The sequence below is a fragment of the Protobothrops mucrosquamatus genome, unplaced genomic scaffold, assembly GCF_001527695.2.
Source record: "Protobothrops mucrosquamatus isolate PMUCROS unplaced genomic scaffold, P.Mucros_1.0 scaffold3081, whole genome shotgun sequence".
Taxonomy (NCBI): domain Eukaryota; kingdom Metazoa; phylum Chordata; class Lepidosauria; order Squamata; family Viperidae; genus Protobothrops; species Protobothrops mucrosquamatus.
The window spans coordinates 48,722-57,670 of record NW_015389091.1 but is presented as its reverse complement, the minus strand read 5'-3'; positions in this window follow the sequence as shown (position 1 = coordinate 57,670).

Here is an 8,949-nt window from a genome sequence, read left to right as displayed (position 1 = left end):
ATGTTGGGTTGTTTGTTTGCATTTAAATTAGCTTATTTGCTCACAAACAGGACTGGTTCCAGGTTTTGCACACACACACACACAGAGACAGACAGACAGACACACACACACACAGATACATGCCTGCTAATCAGTAGCCTTCAGTGGATTTGTGGTATCTGTATCTATAAACCTGCAGGACAGGGTCTTCTGAGTACTGTCAATTACCTGAAGCAAGTAGCTGTTTTAATTGCTGACATGACCTCGATACTTTAGGGTGTTATGCGAAATTAAAATGGCACTGCTCAGAACATCACTGACACCCAGGTTCTCTTTCTCAGGGCTTCACTAAAGTGCTTCATCCCCCCCCCCATCTGTTCTTGCTTACAGTTGGAAGATGGTGTGTGCATTTCCTGGTAGGGATGTTTGTCTCTCCCACCTCTTCCCTACCTGGGAAAAAAAGAACAGGCTGTGCTTGGCAATGGTTTTGTCGCAAGGCTAGATCTATGGGTGGATGCTTCCCATTTTTCTTTCCATCTTTCTCAGCCTAGAGATCAGGTGCCTGAGCTGGGAAAGGTGCCATTTTCAGATCTACTGACACCCCTGGGGTGGTGAAGGGGTGCAAACCATTTTTCTACTCAAGCACATTAAACCCATATTAAAAAACAACCTGAATGACAGCTAACAGGTATTGGGAGTGAGGAAAGCAAGGGACGGTGACAGAAGTTCCTCTCTTTTTCTGCTGTTTCATGTAGCAGTGTCGCCTCCTCCTCACTACTGCTGATGGGTAGGGGGAATCCAAAGCTGGGAATAAGCTTAGAAATTTGGTAGGTCTCGAAGAGAGTCCAATTCAATGAACAGGATTCTCTTAATGCCCACAACCGAAAGGTCACGAAAGAAGGGAGGGGCTGCCAATATCAGACTAAGGAAGCCAATAGATGCCAAGCTGATCCCACCCCTTAGAGGTCACCTGACAACATCTGTGGCATGGCGATGGACAAAGTGTACCCAATAGTAACCCAGGGCAAAACTGCTTCTTTAACAGTAGGACTGCTAATGACAGGTTTAGGCTGGAAGCAAAATGAAGGCAATGTCATGGCAGGAAAAAGAGAGGTGGCTGGGGTATATGATGTACCTGTGAGGAAAGTCCCCCCCCCAAGTAGGCTGTGGAGGAGAATCAGAGCGAAATCAGCAGCTGTACACTGGGACCTTAGCTTGTGATGACAAGTTCTGCAGTTAGTCTTACTATAATAAAACAGTATTCCCCAGTTTTCCCTCAGGCATGATTCCTAATAAAGGGACCCGCGCAATTAGAGAGATGTGTGTCCATTCTTGTTGCATCAATCAAGTGAGCCTAAGTGTCTGCTCTGAGAGGGAGGGGGGGCAACTAAGTAACGTGTTGCAAACTCTGCCCCTTGCGTACTTGCATTGTGATTTCACGTGCAAGTTCAAAAGTTGCTTTGTGACATCACAATGCACGTGTTCATCATTTCAATGAAAACGTCGGCTTGCTGCAGGTGCCCCTGCAAGAGAGTCATTGTTTGCAATCTGTATGAGTAACTAACTCAAGTCAGCGCTGGGTCTTGGATGGCTAACCTTTTGCGACATTGAAAGCTAATGCATTTAGCCTTTTCTTGGGGTCTCAGATGGTTCTCAAACCAGAAATAAACCTCAAAACTAGGAAGTTAATCTAGCAATGTTAAGGAGCTCAGTTTGCCAACATATCGCCCTACAGCAACGGTTCTCAACTTATGGGTCGCGACCCCATTTGGGGTCGATCAACCATTTCACGGGGGTCACCAAGCAAGGCTGTCCGCCATTTTTTTCCTCCTTTTCCAGCGGGTGCCTTACCTCCCTTGAGCTGGGCCAGCTGGTGGTCAGCTTGTTCTGTCTCTGCCGCTTGCCAGCTATGCCTCGGCCGGCGCAGGGGGCGGAACCATGCATGCGCGGTGCTCCCGGGCAGGGAAAGTTCTCGACTTATGACCGGCTGGGTAGTCCTCGACTTACGACCGGTTTAGTCCTCGACTTACGACCGGTTGGGGGTCACGGCATTAAAAAGGTTGAGAACCACTGCCCTACAGAATAATCAGTGACCAGGTTGTTCATGGAAGTGGAAAAGACAGACAATCAGCTCAATATACCAGTAGGAAGACAGAATAAGCATAGATAGAAATAGGCCATCAGACTGATAATGTGGGTTGGCAATGGTTTAATTGATTCTCATGTATTATATTAATTAAAAGGGGATTACTAAACATGTTTCAGTCTGACTGCAGGATAATGATCAAATTCTGCAGATAAAATCATGCACATGTCTTTAAAATGGACCCTTTAAAATTTTGTGGTATTAAAAATTGCAGCAATTTTGCAGCATTTTAGTTAAATGTAGATACCATAAAAGCATGTCTAATTTTAGTCACTACTGTCAGCTCTTAGCCTTAGGCAGAACAATAAAAGATGAATCAAAGAAGGGTTTTATTCTGAAATGTGCCTTTTCTTTCTTTTACCCATCTATTCCTAGAAAGCCGGGGTTTTGGCACCTTATTTATCTGAAATAATTTGGATTTGTGTTGCTGTTCACAAGATTTCACGTATTTTCCTGATTCTAACAACAACCCTGTCATATAAGTCAGTCTGTAGCATTATTTTTCATATCTATCATTATTACAAAACAAACACACCCAGAAAAATTGCAGATGCATTTTTCAATACTGAGAAAAAAATCCCCAAATTTTGAGTTAAAAAAGACAGACATTGTGGAAATCAGCCTTGATTTGATCAACCTTTTAGCAAAAGAAAGACCCAATAAGCAAGTTTCAGTTCCACAAAATAAATAATTAAAAAAGATGGGTAAAATCTATTGGAGGATCTGCAATTAGAAGTTGTAAAAATAAAGACTACTTCAGCTTACCTGTCTCTAGAATGATTAATAAGAATGGGATATCTACTGGCTTAGTATGGGTAGAAGAGAACAAAACAGCATCCACTGCCAAGTTCATTTTGTTGCCCTAATTGCTTTAAAGGGTATATTTTTTGGCTCTATCGATTACCAGTCAATTCCAAAAAAAGATGCGTTTAATTGAAGGAGGTGCCAAGGGCAGCAGTCTCTGGACCTATGCATTCTTCAAATTGCCTTTTCTCTTTCTAATCCAAACAGCTGCCAATTGTGGTAGCTGCAGTCCTGCTTTCTGTAAGCCAGAAGAGAAATTACAGCTATAGCAAGAATTATAGTAGAAAGAAGCAAAAATGTCTCATACTGAATCAGACGCAGAGCTGGTCCATGACACTTTGCAACCTCGGGCAAGGAACATTTCATGCCAAAAAAACCAACCCCAAAATAAAAAAAAAACAACCCTTGACTAACTACGCAGATGAAATTTTCCACAACGTAGGCAAAGAAGAGCGTTCAGCATCACTAAAGCGGGAAGCTAACTAGGGCATGCATGATACATTTTGTATCTTACATCTTTCTACCCTGCTCCTTGTGATGGTACCTCAGGTTGATCGGAACGAGAACTTCAAAATAATACCACCCTGGTATTATTTTACAGAAATTAGCAGTAAAGCTCCAAAAGATTACACAAAGAATTTATTGGGGAATTTCTTCGTGCAAGGCACATGAAATGAAGAAACAAAGCATTTTTGGAATTCTGTAATGAATTATCTGGTTCCAGGAATCGCTGGGGGGAGGAAACAGTTCTGAGAAACAAATAACCTATGGCAGCAGCCATTTTTAACCAAGGAAAGTGTATGTGTTCTGCAATTCTGTCTTCTGCACTTTGCAACATCTGAAGCAGCAGAGGGCAAAATTGCTTTATGGAGCAAAAATTGTTACCTGGCTCATAACGGTAGAAGACACAACCAGCATCCATCTTGTGCCAATTGCTCTAACCACAATCCCAGGATGCAGCAATAGTTAGTGCTGAAAGAAGTAAAGGAGGCCCTTAAAAACATGGCTTTGTCAGCTAGCTTGAGGATAGCAGGACAGAGTGGAGCCTGTTGGGTGGTTATATAACAGTTAAAGGAACGCACTCGCTATTTCAGCCAAATCTAGAATACAAATGGTTAATCATTTTAAAAGCTAATGAAATAAAATAAAGTACACAAACTTAAAAAATAAAAAAATACAGATATAAAAACAAAAACTAAAAAAATCCTACAAAAGGGATAAAAATTAATATATGGCTAGCTATTATCATAATATAAAGAACTCGGTTAACTAATCAAATACTCATTAAGGCTGGTTTGAGGCACAAGTCATCAACTGACCGATTTTGATTGCTGCTGTGCAAAGGATGGCAAGGATGCTCCCTCGACTTGTTTTTCTGCCATTTTGCCATTTTCTGCCATTTTGCTTTTTCACTTTTTTCCCCCTTGATTTTATTTTAATTTAAATTGATTGCTTTTAATGGTTTCTATACACTCTTGCTTATTTTTATGTATTCTGCCCAGAGCCACTAAGTAACTTGGGCGTCTACACAAATATGAGTAACTAAATAAAATAAGTCAAGATATCAATACATCAATAAACCCTCCTGCATGGGAAGCAGAAGGCTTCAATTGCTAAATAGCAATTGAATGGAATGGATTTTGCTCTATCTTTCCACAAATTTGCTGATCATGTGACTGAAACTAATTACTGCCTTCCCCCCAGCATCATCCTTATCCATGCTAAGTTGACTGAGAGCAGAAGGAATGAGAAATAAGGTTCTGTGTCTATATTAATAAAGGATCGATCTTTCCCTGCCAGTTTGTGATTTAATGGTTGGCTACACAAAGCAGGGTTTGTATGGAGTACAGCATCAGCTGGAGATGGAAGTTTCAACATCCTCTACTTATTGCCTGACCCAAGAATGTATAATGCCAAATGCTATTATATCCCGCAGGGCATCCTTTGAGCAACTTCTTCATAATAAGATTCCTGAATAGAGTGCACCATAACCTAGAATTAAAACCCATGGAAGCAAATAAGCCCTATTCTCAGGAAATGAGCGAGTAGACATCACACTTAGCTGCGGTCTATTGAAAAGTCTTGGAGCTAATATAATTTCCTCTTTAGACCCCAGATGCCAAGTGCTAGAAATTGGCAAGGCTAAATGTTTGATAGGATAAATCTGCAACATTGTAGGAGCTTTCCATTGACCTCCAATGAATGGTTTGGGGTGAACGCTTTGCTGATTTTGCCATTGAAATCGGTGAATGGACCTGCTCCAGGAATAGTGATGTAGCTTAATTGAATCTTTTGTATACTTTGATGAATTGCTCCTAGGAATCTGGAAATGTTCTTTATTGTTACTATTGGATGGTTATGTTTACAACCAGGTGAGCCTTTGTGTACTTTTTCAAGACTGGCATAGTAGCCAACACAATGGCAAGACCTAGGATCCAAGAATCATTCCAGTGAAATTACTGTTTTGTTCTTTCTCCCAAGGCTGATTAACAAAAGCATGTAGGTTAGTTCATCTGGGACTTAAATTTAAATAACCTTATCTAGAAATAACTCCTCATTTTCTGCCTTCATTTTGGACCATACTGACAGTGGCTCCCCTTTTGTGAGCGCTATTGTTTCAGAATTCATAGAATGGAGCCTCCAATTTCAAGAAAGCCAAAAACAAAGAAACCAGAACAGATTTTGAGGATTCTTGGGAAGAGCTGACAGATGAAATTTTCTTATCTTTCATATAGTGTTGCTGTATCCATGCTGTTAAAGATTCTTCTGGCTATTTATTCAACTTTTGGGGCTAGTTGTATTTCTAATGTCTTCTTACATTTCGAGTGATTTTGTTTGTTCAAAAGCTGCTTTGCCCAATCTCATAGGAGAGTTATTGTCATAATCTCATACCGTACTTTTTGCGATCAACCTCCCCAGACCACCGGAGTCTCGGAGTCCTAGTGGACAATCACTTAAATATGAGCCAGCAGTGTGCTGCAGCTGCCAAAAAAGCCAACTCAGTGCTGGGCTGCATTAACAGAGGGATAGAATCAAGATCACGTGAAGTGTTAATACCACTTTACAATGCCTTGGTAAGGCCACACTTGGAATACTGCATCCAGTTTTGGTCACCACAATGTAAAAAAGATGCTGAGACTCTAGAAAGAGTACAGAGAAGAGCANCAAAGATGATTAGGGGACTGGAGGCTAAAACATATGAGGAACGGTTGCTGGAATTGGGTATGTCTAGTTTAACGAAGAGAAGGACGAGGGGGGACATGATAGTAGTGTTCCAATATCTCAGGGGTTGCCACAAAGAAGAGGGAGTCAAGCTATTCTCCAAAGCGCCTGAGGGCAGGACAAGAAGCAACGGATGGAAACTAATCAAGGAGAGAAGCAACCTAGAACTAAGGAGAAACTTCCTGACAGTTAGAACAATTAATCAGTGGAACAACCTGCCTCCAGAAGCAGTGAATGCTCCAACACTGGAAGTTTTTAAGAAGAGACTGGACAACCACCTGTCCGAAATGATGTAGGGTTTCCTGCCTGAGCAGGGGGTTGAACTCGATGACCTCCAAGGTCCCTTCCAACTTTATTATTATTATTATTATAAGATTATTTGAGTTTGCACCCAAAGGTAAATATAATATAGATAAGATAAGATAGATAAGATAATCTTTATTGTCATTTTTATATTGTGGGCACAATGGCACACATCAAAAATGAAACTTAGTTGCCCACTCTCAAAGTGAAACACATACATGACACACACCTAAACATACTATGAACAACATATGTATAGACCCACATCCCTACATATACGTAGCAAATAAATATTAAATACTGTCCATCTTGAATATATAATGGAAGGAGGAAGCTTGAGAGTTCGCAAGGTTAATGCTGTATGGAATGAAACTCTGGCTGAATCTGGATGTTCTGCTTCGGATACCACGAAGCCTCCTCCCAGAAGGTAACAAGGAAAACAGGCCGTGAAGAGGATGTGGTGTCCCAGATAATCTTATGGACCCTGCTCAAGCAGCGCTTCTGTACTATGTCCTGGATGGGAGGGAGGGAACTGCCAATGATCTTTTCGGCCATTCTCACCACTCTCTGCACTGCCTTCCTGTCTGAAGCAGTGATGCCTCCAAACCAGACTGTGATGCTGTATGACAGGATGCTCTCGATTGTCCCCCTGTAGAAAGTGGTCAGGACAGGGGAAGGAAGATGTGCTTTTCTCTTGCGGCGCAGAAAATGCAGGCGCTGCTGTGCCCGCTTCACCAGTTTCTCACTGTTGAGCGACCAAGTCAGCCTACTCATTAGCTGCACACCCAGGAATTTGATGCTGGTAACCATCTCCACAGGTGAATCATTTATGCACAGAGAAATGTGGCTGTGCCTGCCTTTTCTGAAATCAACAATGATCTCTTTGGTTTTTCCGGTATTTAAAACTAGGCTGTTTTCCTTACACCAGTTCACCAACCCTTCAACCTCCTTGCAATTCACATCAAAGTATTATTTATGTGATAATGGTTTCAGTTCTTAAACTAACAACTTAGGATCTCCATTGCATTGTTACTTTGTGTGTGTAGGTGTGTGTGTTTACATATTGATAAAAGGAAATAAATAGACAAAGCAAATTTAACAAAAATATGCAAAAAGTGGAAAAAATGAAATAATAATAAAAGCTATTAATTTCTGACTCCACCTTTTTATACACTTCCTAATTTACAATATTTGTAAGCATTCAGCCCCCCCTCCCCAAAAGCCAGACTCTAAGTGGTTATATTTACCATTCCGCATAATGTATTGTAGGTATGGGAACCATTCTTCCTTAAATTTAGTTAATATATTTGTAATCTTAAGGCTAGACTTTTGACATAATCTAAAAGTAAACTTGCAGAATCGATAATGCACTGTAATGCTGTGTTTTTTTATGGTAGTTTCTCAACACTCAAACCAGGTTAACAATAAACTACATACTATAACTCTTGTCTATCGTTCTTGGACTGCAGATCAAAACAATGGCTAGCATCACTCGATAAGCTTTTGTTCAAGAGTTTATCAGATCTTTCGCTGATAAGTAGTTTATTATCCTGGAAACAATGCCATTTTATTGTGAACCGCTTGTGAATATTTGAGCTTCAGTATAAACTACATAGCAAACCTTTAATAACCCATTTTCTCCCAGCAGTAACACTTTCCAATCCAGAGTACACAGAGTCTGAACTGTATTTGCTTTGGAGTTTGTATTATTATTTTTTACATGGAATGGAATTAGAAGGACCTTTCACAACTCAAATGATTCAGATAATGAAACAATCCTCTCTATTCTTTTAAAATCTATGTATTTAGAATTGTCTTCCTGGGCAAATATCTGATTTTTTTTTTCATGTGAGGGAGAGAAACCATCACGAACTAGTTACATAAATGAATCAGAGACTTCAGTAGAGTTGATTGCCAATCCTGGCTTGCTCCCTCCCACCCTATGTTTGTGGAGCAGCAATTATTGTACGTCAACACTCCTTGCAGTTGCCTCTTGTTCATTTTTAATTAGCACAGATACATGCTTCGCAAGGGGAGTTCTGTCTCCTTCAGAAACGACTTGTCAGCGAGGGAAACCAAACATTAGCGAGAGCTGAAAATAATGCTCAGGGTGAAATTCCACTTACTGCGGAGGTCCAAAGCTTTCAGAAGAGTTTATTCCACCAGCTCCGTTCAATGCCTGACCTTTTGTGTGTGTATGTTGTGTAAATTTTACATATTTAGATTATCCCATGCCAGTGGTGGGATTCAGCCAGTTCGCACCACTTTGGCAGAACCGGTAGCTAATTTTTTGTTGCCCGGGCCCAGAATGGAGTTCTGAAAGCGGCATCCACACAGAGAACTGATTGTTCACATATTTGAATCCCACCACTGCCCCATGCCTCTCTTCTTCCTAATTACTATATAAGCTGTTAGTGGAAGAATGAAACTGAATGGGTTACTATACAATTCTCTTTACTTTCCAATCTCGATGATGTGATATAGGCAGGGCTTCA